At 35.9% G+C, this 15,762-nt stretch overlaps 1 pseudogene; it reads left to right on the top strand.

Annotated features, from left to right (window-relative positions):
- Nucleotides 1-15,762, top strand: part of LOC122360816 — an 81,491-nt pseudogene that overhangs the window by 8,445 nt on the left and 57,284 nt on the right.

Below are 15,762 nucleotides of genomic sequence, written 5' to 3'. Positions count from 1 at the left end.
TCTTTTAAGATTGTAGACCTTTTCAAATTTATATTTATAGAATATATATTTTTATAGAAATCAATTCTGGTCATTTTTACAGATATACAATTGAATGTAATTTTTTTTTTTTTTAACAAAACAAGCAATCGTATTCATCTACTTGTCTGTAGGTTGAAGCAGTTAAAGTTGGCTCAGCGAGCCTCTTTGCTCAAGTCAAGAGTCCAGAAACCGGGAGTTGTATGTTAACTTTGACCCCCAGATTCTGACCCAGATTCGAGAAACAGACTGCATTCTAGGAATGGGCCTGGAGATTCCACCTTTTGCAGCCATCTTGCAGCAGAAAAAGGATGTTTTAAAAAAGAACTACAATAAACTTCAGGTATATCTGAATTCAATTCAAGTATTCTGAAGAGACAAAATCTTTATTTTATGCAAATGTTGGCTTTTATTCACAAATAAGCACATGCATACAGTGTGAAAGTGTTATTAATGTTTTCTTTCATTGATATTCTGTATTGTTTTTTTTTTCTTTGCTTGTGTGCTGTTGTATTATTTGTTCCTTGCTTCAGCTGATGGTGAGAGAGAACTCCAGGGTGAGGTCTAAGATCCAGCCAGCCTTTGAACAATTGCTCATGCCACATGTGACTAAAGTAGATGAGGCCATCCTGCCCGGTCTGACATCCTCAGCTGGACCTCTCTAAACATAGACAAATACCTCAATCGAATCACTACTGGACTTGGTGAGAGACTTCACTTTACAGATCATCTCCTGATCACATGATCACACAAGTTTAGTATATGGACATCCAATTATATACTTTTGAACGCTTAATGTCTACTGGTCCGTATAATGCTATTAAAACAGCTTCCTCTCTTATTGGAAGGCTTTCTATTTTATGCAGGAATATGCCTGTTAGGATTTACTGCCATTCAGAAACAAGCATTAGTGTGGACAAAGGGATGCCCACAGCCTTATTGTGTACACGAGACATTTGTAAATGGGCCCCATATGATTGGATATTTGAAATGAAAGGGTTATTTCTCCTTGTTCACAGAGGACCTTGAGCTTCTGCTGCAAAGAGTGAATGACCTGGTGGAGTTTAGAATTGATGCTGTTCTCCAGGAAATGAGCACAACTACGCTGTGTATGTTGCCTGAAGATGAGCCATGCACCTGTGAGGAGTTTGTACAGACCACAAAGGTATACACATGTATAAAAAATGTCATATTCTCAAAGGATTGAGAGGATTTTGAGGCAGAATCAATTCCACTTACTAAAATATATAAAATCAGATCAGTGAAATTATAGGCTCTTACATCCCCAATCTCTTTAGAAAACTATTTTACGAGGTGGCGATTTTGTATGAATTTGTATATTTTTGTAAATAAGCATAAGCAACTACCCCTAATACTGACAGCGGTTACAGCAGATTAAACAAAAATGTTATGATGAGATATTTCTATAAATTCATAGATACCAATTCACTTAGTTGGAATCTCAGTTTAAATTTTAATGTGACAGCAAAAATAGTTTTACTCACTTTAAGTCTTTTTATTTAAAAACGGCCAAGCAGGTAGAGCTGTTCATTTGGTTAGAATGCATGCCAGATTTTTAAAGAAAACATGTTTTGGGACTGAATTCTGATAAACCAGTCTGCAGATAAAGCAAACATAATGGCTTTTTTACTTTTTCGTTACAAGATGCATTTTTTTGCAACTTGTTGCTGCTGACATTTGCTATTACATCTTTTTAACAACCTCATTTCTTGTTTTGACTACACCAGTAATGTTTTCGGAATGAAGAAATAATCAGTCTGATCATGCTCACTCAATTTATTTTCTATTTTAGGAGCTTTGCATCAAAGGAGCCCAAATGCTGCATACCAAAAGCTCATTGGTGGAGGAGGCAGCCAATGAGCTGATTAATATGCTACTGGAATTTGAGCAGAAGGAAGAAGATCGGGGTGAGAGCAGGACAGAGAGCAAAGTGGAACAGATGGATAGTGATGGTAAGAGCTGATGTTCATCATCCAAAGTCGGCACCAGAAATGAGCTTTTTTTTTTTTTTTTTAAATGATCATTTAAATTATTTTTAAATGAAATGCAATTAGCTTTAGATGAAAGCATAATTTCAAATGAAAAGAAAAAAATATCCTTGAGCGTTAGTGAATGCATCAGTGAATCTCCTCTAGTGGCCCTCAGTGTGAAAGGATTGATTTGGAAATCTTTACTATCACTACTGAAAAGTGTTCATATATGCGGAACGCACTGAAAAACCAAAGAAAGTGCAGGACTAGGCTTTATTAATCCATCGTAGCTTTTTGTATCATTTTTGTGATCATTTTTGTTTTATTTATCCAAAGAGGAGGAATGTAAATCTGAGGGCCGTCTGTTGTCACGTAGCACCATGGCCCCTAGTGTCGGCCCCTCTTCTCCAATGATTAGAAAGAAGAAGAAGAAGGATCTGATGAAGTTGATGGAAGAGGAGGCAAAGGAGCTACTGTCTCATTTTAACCATCGAAATGTGGATGCATTACTACGCCTCACCCGTAACACGTTGAAACTCTGCGCAAACGCATCCATGCAACATCACTGATGCATTTCCTGGGTTTGTAAAGTCACTTCCTTCAATGGTTTGACTGCTAATTTATTTATTCTTGGTTTATTCATAAAGGGTTTTTATCGAGTTAGAGTTACATTTTTCTTAAGTTGTGTTCACATTAGCACAATTTCAGTGGAATTTTGCATGCAAATAGGCCTATTGACTGTTACCAATTAAAGCAGGAATGCTTCACGCAAAAGCTGCTTTCAAACCAAGCAGTTTTTTGATATTTTGCACAACACATTCACACGGCTCCTTTTTGAAGATGTGCAAAATCACACTGACCCTCACACCAAACTCTTAAACTTGCGGATTCGTATTGAAAAGATTGATTTTGCCAAATAACGGTTAATGTGACTTTCTTGTGAATTTTTTCAACAATAATTTTGTAGAATACCACAGAGCATGTGTGTTATTTCCTCATCAATGTATTTTTTAATCAGGTATTGTTCACATTCAGCATGTCCGTGTTTTGTACTGAACTTAAACAATGCTTATGTTTAAGGCTTAAAGAGCTGGCAGATATTAAGCAGACATAAGAACAAAAATCTTATGACTTTGTAAGGACATTAAGGAAAAAGTAATTAAAATTTTTGGATGAACTAACCCTTTAAATTTCACTTCCATTTTAGCAGAAGCAGACTCTTCAAGTCGGCAGAAGGGAAGTGGGCAGCAGCCAATCTTTAGGGTGGGAGTGTGTTTAGCCATCCCCAACATCATCATGGTTCCAGGGTTAGATGAGGTTCAGCAAGCCTTGAACAGAGCTGTGGACTGTGTGGTCAGTGTCAGTAAAGGAGTTGGACAGTGGAGCAAGGAGAGAATATCCAAGGTTTGTTTTCATTCATTAATGCTATTTGACTTAATTAACTTTTAAGAGATATACACATACACACAAATGGCCAAACATGATGCCAGTTTTTCACTATGAACTATGCACACCATTAATACAAATAGCTTATTACTTTTTGTGGATATCATCTATGACTGTATACACTTAAACTAGATATTTACTGTAAACGTGGTGTGAACACTATATACTGTAAATAGCCACTCATGCTAAACAGACATTCAGGAAAATGAAACAACATTAAAAATAGAATAAATAAAAGAATATAGTTGATTGAACTTTATTTTGATAGCCCACTTTAGACATTCTCCTAATTATAAGTAACTTTGTAACTATATCTCAACTAACTTAGAGTAGACTGTTAAGGTAGGTTCAGGTTAGTAAAATAAGTTGATACTTCCAAAGTTTCTCATAGTCAGTATGTCATGGACCCATCAAAATAAAGTGTTAGAGGATATTAAGCAGACAGTCTACTAATACTCTAATGACTTCTAGTTAACATGTAGTTGCAAAGTTACTTACTTCTAGTAGGTTGTCTAAAGTGGACTATCAAAATAAAGTGTTAACTGTAGCTGAAAGAGAATAAATAATATGTTCTCTATAATATACGAAAACTATACAATGTAATCAGAAGCTGTACAGTACTATGTGTGTCAGAAGTAGAGCATTTCATGAGAAAAATTCACTGTCATTCAAAATGTTATGCATGTTTAACATATTCATGAATGCTCATAGTTTTTCATTCAATGCAGTGCCCTGGAACACTTTCTTTTCTGATGAGGTGAACAAGGCCTCTTATTTTATTTATTTATTTATTTTTAACCAATCCTCTTGATGAAAATTTCTACCTGCCATTTTTGTGAACAGTCCAGTTTCACTTCAAAATTTCAAATTAAATAAGTAAAATGGGTTTCAAAGTAGCCTATAGTGTACCTTACCTAATATTTTACTCTCATAGTAAAACTGTAATTAAATATTGTAATTAAATATTTAGTTTTCTTGAACTGACTTGAACTCAAAAGTTGCTATAGGCCTACAAAATCGATGTTGTTTTTGTTTGAGCGTAATATATGCAAAATGTCATACTTGAGTGTATTTGCTGCCACAGAAGAAAATGAGTGAGCGACGCATGGCTGCTCTGAAACAGAACAGCCAAGAGAGTGAATCGAAGACGGCGATTCAACCTATCGCAGCTTAGCCGGTATGACTCTTATTTACTCTCTGTAATTACACAGCCCAGCGGAGCAAATCAAGAACTCAAAGGTCTTCGGTCAGTTGAAAATATCTTTTTATAATGGTTAAAAATTGAAGCTCTGGATGGATAAGTTCATCTCCAATCATTTGATAAATAAAACTGGGGAATAAAGATAATGAATGCAGACAGTGAATGCAATTTTGTGAAGTGGTGACATGTCCCTAGACATGTCCTTTATTCTTTCTCTGTCGCTTGCACTCACAATAGGGAAACTGACACAAAATTGACAGAGTACAGCAGTGTCACAACAATATATCTTCTTACTGTAATGAAGCAGCTCTGTCTGTAAACACTTCATCTTCTGAAACAGATTAGAAGTAAAGGGTCCTTCATATAACTGATTTGAGACAAAATCCTTCTCCTACAGCTCCTCTCTGCTATTGTTTATTAACTTTGACTTCTCATTTTTGAAATGAATGTTTCCTTCTTCCAGAAGGTAGTACCTCAGATATATCGGCATCTGCAAACCAGGCCATTCATGTCCAAATGAAGAACTATCACAAAAGCATCTCTGAGAACAAAGAGATTCTCAAGCTGGTCTCTGTGCTTAGTACGTCCATCAATTCTACCAAAAAGGTCTGTTTCAGTTTGTTATTTTTTACTTAGATAGGATTTTAACTTATTTTGAATCTGGATGTTCAAGTCAGAAATACGTTTTTTTGTTTTTTTTTAATTTAGTGGTTTTTTTGTTATAATGTGACTGTGATATTTGATGATCCTTTCATGTACTGCACACAGGAAATAACGAATGCTCTGGATCGCTTCAGTCTCTATCACCACATATGGAAGAAAGATCGAGAGGAAACCATCCAGATATTCATCCAAGGGAACCCTCTTCTTTCTGAATTTGAGTCTCAGATTCTGTACTACAGGGATCTGGAGCTAGAAATTAATACAGAGCCTGAGTTTATCTCAGTTGGAGCCCTGGCATTATACACAGGTAGACAGACTATGAATCAGCAGAAACTAGGAAATTTAATAGTTATAGAGAAGAACAAGTAATGGCTCAATTAATGATACCGCAATAGTGTGAACATGTTTAATATTTAATTTCTTGTTTGTATGTTGTAATATATGCATGTTACATTTATTTAATTTAATTTTATTTTATTTATAATCTCGATCTTATGACAGATTTCTGGAGAAAATAATTGGTTATTTAATTTGATTATTATGATTGATTATTATTTTGTTGTTATCTTGAAGACTTCTTTATTCATTGTTGCTGAACTTACCCACAGCGGATCTGAAATTGGCTCTTACTGCTGAGACAAAGAGTTGGATGGTGGATTTTGGTCACCACTGCAACAGGAAATATCGCATGGAGATGGAACAGATCTTCACTTTTATAGATGATGCGAGCAAAAACTCAACAGACAGATTAAGGACTTGATGATATTCGTATCGCCATGGCAACACTTAAAGAGATCAGAGAACACCAGATCTCCATAGACTTTCAAGTTGGTCCAATTGAGGTACATACAAATATAAAGAAAAATTAACCTGTATCTATATATTAAATCTGTATTTTCTTAAGGATATTTACACGGCTGTGTGTTTACACTATATCTGACACAAAGTTTATTATTATAAAAATTATTAAAAAAAGGATTCCATACAATGCACAGAATACATGGAATATATTAAGAAAGGAAATAAAGAGAAAAAAAAAAAAAATATATATATATATATATATATATATATACATATATATATATATATATATATATATTACATATTGTCTTCTGGTATAAAGATTTTTCCCTGTTTTTGGCCTGCAGGAATCATACAGCATGCTACATAAATATGGATTGTTGATTGCCAAAGAGGAAGCAGATAAAGTGGACACACTTCGGTACACATGGGAGAAACTGCTTTCCCATAGCACAGAGGTGCAGAATGAACTGGTGTCCCTTCAACCAAATTTCAGAGGGGAGCTCATCAGAAACGTTGAGATCTTTGTGGAGGACTGCCAACACTTCTACCACGACTATGAAGGGGTGAGTCCTGAGGGGCAGGTAAACTCTATTCACGCACTTCTTTCACTCTGAGATGTTCCCTCTGGCAATTACATTTACGAGCCCAAACACAGTTGTTTTTCAGGATTTATGTTCCTTTGGGTGTTCTGTAACGTAAAATGGCAGAAATCAAAACACACAAAAATCAAAGTAATTCTTTGAAGCTTCCACTACGAAAAACAAAGTGGTTGTTTATCATAAATTAACAATATGTGCATATGTTTTTCTGGTTTTACAAATTCTCAGGATGGACCCATGGTGGTTGGATTGGCTCCCAGGATGCCAGTGACAGGCTTATTATGTTTCAGGTACAGTAATTTACCATGTCTGTTTCATAAACATAGACATAACAGAAGTTGTTTTTAGGTTTTGTTAACGTACATATGAATGGTTTCTTGCCTGATGTTATTTACTAAAATGGTCTGGTGTTCCACAGAATCGTTTTGACAATCTATTCCGCAAGTACATCACATACACAGGTGGGGAGGAGCTCTTTGGCCTACCAGTTACTCAACATCCTCAGTTGCTTGAGATCAGGAAACAGTTGACACTTCTCCAAAAGCTCTATGGACTTTACAACAGTGTTATCGACACAGTTAACGGTTACTATGACATTTCATGGGCTGACATCAATATTGACAGAATCAACAATGAACTACTTGAGTTTCAGTCGAGGTGAGAAGGTTAAAGAAGTCAACCAAAATTTTTTGAATATCCACTCTCTGGCAGTCATATTATAAAAGTTGCATTGAAAAGCATGAAAGCACCAGGGATTTCAATTGTGCAACTAATCACAGAAGCCTCTCGGAGAATAGATTCATTCTCCATGCCTGTCAGGGACTGAAATTAAAGTCAGCTGTGTTGGAGCAAGAACCAGTGTAACACAATAATCTTTGCAGAATAATAGGGTGTAAGAAGAGGTTTCTTTCTGATTCAATTTAAAGTATACTTGAGTTCAATACAATAGCAATGAAAATTTTATGTCATATGCTGTCAGCAAGATTTACTTTATAAGCAGTCGCTTTATAATGGACAGAATTTTACAAATAACAAATAAGGCAGACACAACAATAAACTTTCAACCTCACAACCAGTGCAATATTCAACATATGCATTAAGGTAGTGATGTAATTTTTTTGTATCATTTTGTTTTGTAGGTGCCGTAAGCTGCCACGGGCCCTTAAAGAGTGGCAGGCATTTCTGGACCTCAAAAAAACGATTGATGACTTTAGCGAGTGCTGCCCCCTGTTGGATCTAATGACTAACAAAGCCATGATGACTCGTCACTGGAAGAGGATTACTGAGGTTACAGGTCACATATTTGAGGTTGAAATAGATCCCTTCAAGCTCCGCAACATCATGGAAGCCCCACTGCTTAAGTACAAAGAAGAAATTGAGGTCAGAATTTCACTTTACAGATACTTGCAAATAGATTAGATCACAGTTTTGGCCTTTAAGGGTTTCTCCACTCCAAAATGAACATTTTGTCATTAATCACTTACTCGTCCCTTAAAAAATAGTTTGTCCTTGGAACACAATTTGTGACATTTTGGTACAAAACTGGGAGGCTTTTGACTGACCCATTGACTTCCAAATAATGAACACTGCAAAGGCCCAGAAAAGTATGAAAGACATCTTCAGAGTAATCCATCTGCCATCAGTGGTTCAACGTTATGAAGTGATGAGAATACTTGTACACAAAGAAAAAAAAATAACATTTGGTTTCACTTTATTTTGATGGTCCCTTATGAATATTCGGTTGACAATAAGCAGTTTTGCACCTGCATATCAACCAACTTTTTTAGTGTTAGTAGAGTATTAATAGACTGGTAGGGTTAGGGTTGAAATAAGTTGACATGTTCTTGAAAAGATACCTACAGCCAGTAGAATGTCTGTTGGTAGAGCATCACAATAAAGAGTTAGCAGATAATAATCAGACAGTTGTTAGTTGACATGTAGGTGCAAAGTTACGTAATATCAACAAGAATGTTCATAAGGGACCATCAAAAGAAAGTGTTACCCAACATTTACTTAACAGTGTACGTGGTGCTGTGATAGCCGTGACCCAATACACAATTGGACCACTCCAGGTACATAGATGCATCCGCCGTCTTGTAGCGGTGAACTTGACATCAATCATTATACTGTAGATTCGCACAGAACCATTGAGCCGTTCTGTGCAGGACTGTGGCATCTTTCGAATATTCAATGATTACTATAGTAAATGACGTCAAATCAAGACCGCTACAGTATGGCATACAGCTTCTGTATAGCGGTCCATAGAAACAGTCGCTAATGAGGCATCTAAATATGTATGTATATATACTTTCATACTTTTCTGAACCTTGACATTGTTATTTACTTGGCTGTCAGCGGGATAGTCAAAAGCCTACTGGTTATTATGCAAAATATCTTAACTTGTGTTCAAAAGAACAAACAAAGCTTTGACAGGTCTGGATGCTCTTGAGTAAGTGACTAATGACACATTTTCATTTTGGGTTGGAGTAATCCTTTAAATTGTGTTATAACTGTAACAACTCATTGGTGCAGGACATCTGTATTAGTGCTGTGAAGGAGCGTGACATCGAGCAGAAACTCAAGCAAGTAATTGCGGAATGGGACAACAAGACCTTTACTTTTGCACACTTTAAAACCAGAGGGGAGCTCCTTCTGAGAGGTGACAGCACATCAGAGATCATTACTAATATGGAGGATAGCCTGATGGTGCTTGGCTCACTTATGAGCAACAGGTGAGCTGTTAGTATACTATACGTAATTTTATTTTATGCTAGTACAACTATAGTCTTATCTAGTCTACTAATAATTCTCTAATGGGAGTTAGTTGACATGTGAGTGCAAAGTTAGTCAATACAATTTTAGGACTAATAAAGTGTAACAGTATTTATTGTGACTGTATTGCGGCATTTAAATGTATATGTTTTGACTTATTTTTTGTGGTCACTTAATAAAACATAGGTCTATCAAATGAAATGAATCAATACCAGTTATTTTGCATATACTCACATAACTTGTGTCTCTCTATAGATACAACACACCATTCAAAGCTCAGATCCAGAAGTGGGTTCAGAACCTCTCCAACACAACAGATATCATTGAGAACTGGATGACTGTGCAGAACCTTTGGATTTACCTTGAGGCTGTTTTCGTTGGTGGAGACATAGCCAAACAGCTCCCGAAGGTAATAACTGTCAAACATTTACAACTATTTTTTAGTCATTATAGAAAGTGAAAAACAATGGGGAAAAGAATGAAGGAATAAGGCTAGGTGTAACGTCCAAAAATCAAAAACACAGGTTACCAGGCAGAGATCATACACAGCAGAGTCAAACAGGAATAATATGGTAGACCGCTCGGTAAGGCAGGTGAACTGGCAATACTTTGCATTAAGTTAGTGAAGACCCTTTGTTTATAAAGGCCTCCCAACAGGAAATGGATGTAGAAGAAGCAGAGGGCTAGGTGTTACACTAGGTTAAGTCTGATGATTAATTTCAAATCCACATATCCCATATGAGCATCATAGATGAATGTGATAATCAATATAGTTTTCTGTGTATTTGTAATTATTTAATCGGTTGTCTTACATTCCCTTATTTTTTTAAAAATGGTAAAAGACATAATTATATGAATTTTACAATATGACATGTTTTCACCCAAAGAGAAAAATCTAAACTTGTTTTCGGTAACACTATAGAACACTTATTCACTATTAATTAAGTTTAGGTATCGGGTAGGATTAAGGATGTAAAATAAGGTCAGAACAAGGGATTAATATATGCTTAATTACTATTAATATTTGGTTAATAGTCTAGTACTATGCATGCTAATAAGTTAAGAGACCCTAAAATAAAGTGTTATCAGATTTTCTTACACTGAAATAATTATAATGGGTTTTTTTAACATTTATTTTCAGCTTGATGTTTTTGTTTTGTTTTGTGAATGATTTTGTGATGATTTTTTAAATCTTATTGACTTATTGAAGTCAAATGTTATACTTCTGTTTTAGGAAGCAAAGCGGTTTTCCAATATCGATAAATCCTGGGTGAAAATAATGACTCGAGCTCATGAGATGCCTAATGTAGTCCAGTCATGTGTTGGAGATGAGACCATGGGTCAGCTGCTGCCTCACCTGCTGGAACAGCTAGAGATGTGTCAAAAATCCCTCACAGGGTATGTCACGCAACTGTTTATCAGTCAAGTCTTTATATCAGGATTCAGCAGTTTTTTTATAGTGAGATGCACCTGGGAACTATATTAAGGGGAAAAATAATCTGGAAAACAACTTCAAATATTTTTGAGTTGCATTTTTTTGTCAGGTTCAGTGCAGCTGATTTTAAGCAATTTCTTTACAGGTACCTGGAGAAGAAGCGATTGCTCTTTCCGCGTTTCTTTTTTGTGTCAGACCCTGCCCTGCTAGAGATTTTAGGCCAAGCATCTGACTCACACACCATCCAGGCTCACCTACTCAACATCTTTGACAACATCAAATGTGTCCGCTTCCATGAAAAGGTGATCACTACTTTAACTGAGCAAATACAGTATAATATAATATCTGCTTTTTGATATTAAATCAACTTTTCCCAACAAATTGCTTTTAAGATGTATGATAAGATTCTGGCGATATCATCAAGAGAAGGCGAGACAGTTGAGCTGGACAGGCCAGTCATAGCAGAGGGCAATGTGGAGGTCTGGCTAAATGCGCTACTTAAGGAATCTCAGAGATCTTTGCACCTTGTCATCCGTCAAGCTGCACTTGCCATTCAAGACTCTGGCTTTGAGTTGATCGAATTTTGGACTTCTTTCCTGCACAGGTATGCAATCTGACAGCAACGACACATTGTACTGTAAATTAAGCAACACGGTGCAGTATATTAATCGGATGCTTTCTGTGTATTAGGTTGGTTTACTGGGAATCCAGATGATCTGGACGAAGGATTCTGAGGATGCTTTGAGCAATGCCAGATATGACCGTAAGATCATGGCTAAAACCAACCATTTTTTTCTTGAGCTCCTCAACAATTTGATTGACATGACCACGAAGGACCTTGGATCTGTTGAACTAAACAAAGTATGAAACACTAATCACCATCCATGTACACCAGAGGACATCTTTGATGATTTGGTGAGTGCCTTAATACAGTTAATACAGCTTATATGCTACATTTGTAAACAAACCAAATTTTTGTAAAGCTTTATAATAGGCACTTTAGCTGATGACAGGAAGCCAAATAATTTGTTTATTATATATATTTTTTTCTATTTTGTATTATTATTATTATTATTATTATTATTATTATCAAATAAGGTTTCTCATAATTTGGATATGTCAACTGGCAAGGTTGGATGTCTTAATATCTCATGACTGAATGCCAAACAGTACTCAAGGCAGTTTTAAGCATTCATAGACATGTTTTTGAGACAAATCCAAAAGATAAGCACTCAATGTCTGTTCTTATCACACAGTGTCGTTTGCACATCAAAAGTCCAACAGACTTTGAATGGCTGAAGCAGTGTCGCTTTTACTTTAATGAAGACTCGGATAAGATGATGATCAACATCACAGATGTGGGTTTCGTGTATCAGAATGAGTTTCTAGGCTGTACTGACAGGCTGGTCATCACTCCTCTCACTGACAGGTGCTGCTGGCAATTACAAGCTTGTTTACCTCTATTTTCCCACTGTGGGGCCATTTATGTATAATTACAAGGCAGATGTGATTTCAGTAACACTTTATTTTATGGTGTCCTTGTTACATGTTGTGTGTACTATTATAATAACGATAAATTATGCAGTTTCCCTCCCAGAGAATATGTTTGGAATTAAGTAATAATAATATTAATGCATGATGTTATGAATGTTCAGATTTTTTACTGGAAAACAAACAAATACTAATCATGATTTTTTTATGTAAAATGTTTTTTGTGCCATTTTCAATACATTTTTCAGATGCTACATTACTTTAGCTCAAGCTCTGGGAATGAGCATGGGTGGAGCCCCAGCTGGGCCGGCTGGAACGGGAAAGACAGAAACCACTAAGGACATGGGCCGTTGCCTGGGCAAATATGTGGTGGTATTCAACTGCTCCGATCAGATGGACTTCAGAGGATTGGGCAGAATTTTCAAAGGTGCCAATGCATATCATAAAAACATGCATTATAACTTTAAATTCTTGCAAAAACATCATATTGTCATTCATTGTAACTTGTAAGCAATCATCTCTAATTCATCACCCATACGCAAGTAATATTCGGGTGATATGGTGCGTGAAATTAAACACGAATAACCCATTTCTTTGATTTTTGTCATTTTATTAGGATGTTCTTATTGCATACTTAAAGGTGATGATTTTTCTTTCATTTTTTTGTGCCTCTAGGTCTTGCTCAGTCTGGCTCCTGGGGGTGTTTTGATGAGTTTAACCGTATCGACCTACCAGTGCTTTCAGTGGCAGCTCAGCAAATCGCCATTGTACTCACCTGCAAGAAAGAACGGAGGAAGAACTTCATCTTTACGGATGGAGATAATGTGAGATGAACCCAGAATTTGGAATCTTCCTCACCATGGTGGGCTGGTGGCTATATGCCTTCTTTAAAATATGACACATCTCACAAAGAATTACTTTTAACACTAGGAATTAGGAACTATTAAATGGTATACATAAAAAGTATTCCAGTGGTTTGTGCATTTTTTCACTGTAAATACATAATAGAACTGTGACTGCATATCATCAGTAATAATTGGTGTTGGTCACATGGCCAGTCTTAAAATAAATAAATACAATTTTACAATTTCTAAAACAGTATAATGAGATACAGGGAACATTTTTATTCACTTCTGGTCAATTGACCCTATTTTGTGTTTAATTTTATATAGAACACATTAAACATCACAACTAGATACGGTTACTTGTACTTGTATAATTACTGCTTGTGAAAATCTGTGGGAAAAGACAAAATGAAATGTAGGAATGTTACAAGGTTACACGTTAATACTAACCTGAATACTATGCACAGAATGTTATTATTTTCACATTTAGTTTTTTGGTTTTTATGTTATTTTCAGAATCCTGGATATGCGGGAAGGCAAGAACTTCCAGAGAATCTGAAAATTAACTTCCGCTCGGTGGCGATGATGGTTCCTGACAGACAAATAATTATCAGAGTGAAACTGGCAAGCTGTGGCTTTATTGACAATATCGAACTAGCCAGGAAATTCTTCACTTTATACAAACTGTGCGAGGAGCAGCTCTCTAAGCAGGTGACTATCAATAGTAGCAATGTACTCAATAACTAATAATCAGATATTCACTGATCTCTGTCCCACTTACTATGAAATAGATTAAGGCTAGAAAATACAGTAAGAAGTTGTTGCTCAGGAAAGTGACAATATCCAGTTACCGAGAGGATAAACATGGTATTTTTTCTCTTCTTCACCTAAATCCTGACAAGAGCATGCTCTGGATTAAACGTGTCAGCCTTCATTGTTAAATATACTTGTGCATAATTATACGTAACCTAATTTACATTTTGAATAAGGTTGTGGTAGAGGTGAAGTTTACTATTTGCTATTTCAGGTCATTTTATGCAATTTCTTTATTTTAGACCAGATATATATATATATATATATATATATGTATGTATATGTATATATATATGTATGTTTATTTATTGATTTGCTGATGTATTTCTGAGCTTGATTTGTGTGTTTTTTTTTCCTCTTAGGTCCACTATGACTTCGGTCTTCGCAATATTCTGTCCGTCCTGCGTACACTTGGGGCAGCAAAACGGGCCAATCCTAATGACACAGAGTCTACTATTGTCATGAGGGTTCTGCGAGACATGAACCTGTCCAAACTGGTAAAAGTGCCAGTATACATACATAGTTTTCAAATACTGTATGCTGTACTAATAGACCGAACAGTCAACAGTCAACTCTAAAATGATAGATTCTCTCTCTTTGCAGTTCAGCATCAGAATTCCTTTCTAAAGCCATCTGTAACAACAATAAAATGTGTCTCTGTCATTTAAGATTGATGAGGATGAGCCATTATTCCTGAGTTTGATTGAAGATCTTTTCCCTGGAATTCAATTGGATAAAGCCGGATACCCTGATTTGGAGTCAGCCATAGACAAACAGGTTATTTGGTTGATGATGGTTAAAAACTACACCATAATTTAAATTATAATTTTAATGTAATATATAATATAATTTTCTTTTTTTTCTTAATAGGTAACTGAGGCTGGTCTGATCAATCACCCACCGTGGAGGTTAAAGGTCATTCAGCTATATGAGACTCAGAGAGTCCGTCATGGAATGATGGCACTAGGACCCAGCGGAGCAGGAAAAACAACCTGCATTCATACTCTAATGAAGGCCATGACCGGTGAGAATTAGAAATTAGGCACCGAAACTAGACCATTAACAATTTAATTTCATTATTGATGTTTATTTAATTTGTGATTTTGATTGTGAAACAATGTTTAGACTGCGGCCAGCCTCACAGAGAGATGCGTATGAACCCTAAAGCTATAACTGCACCTCAAATGTTTGGTCGACTTGATGTGGCTACCAATGACTGGACTGATGGAATCTTTTCCACTCTTTGGAGGAAAACACTCAGAGCAAAGAAAGGTAGATCAACTATTTAAAAAGAGGAATAGAGAATGCATTAAGCTTTTTGAAGCTGAATTTCCTGAGATATTTTAAATATATATCAAAGTAAATTTAAAGTGTAAAGCACTGAACATTGAAATTATTAATCAGACTTGTCATGTCTGGTCTGAAATGTGCAAAAACACTGCTATGAGTAAATGTTTTCAAATATATTAGAGTCGGTTGGCAAGAAAGCCAACGGCTTCCAAAGTGGTTAAAAAACCTCTCAAACAGGCAAGAGTGTACTAGTCCTCCCATTACATAAAAGGCAGTGAAATCTATAACACATGAAAGAGAATGGTTCATTTAAATGGGAAAAACATGCTGAAGCCTATCAATAGGGTTTTCAAATCAATGAACAAGCAGACATTAAACAGGCCTTTAGACACTA

This window comes from Puntigrus tetrazona, chromosome 16, assembly GCF_018831695.1.
Source record: "Puntigrus tetrazona isolate hp1 chromosome 16, ASM1883169v1, whole genome shotgun sequence".
Taxonomy (NCBI): Eukaryota; Metazoa; Chordata; class Actinopteri; order Cypriniformes; family Cyprinidae; genus Puntigrus; species Puntigrus tetrazona.
The sequence above is the reverse complement of the archived record's forward strand: the minus strand, read 5'-3'. Positions and strand labels throughout refer to the sequence as shown.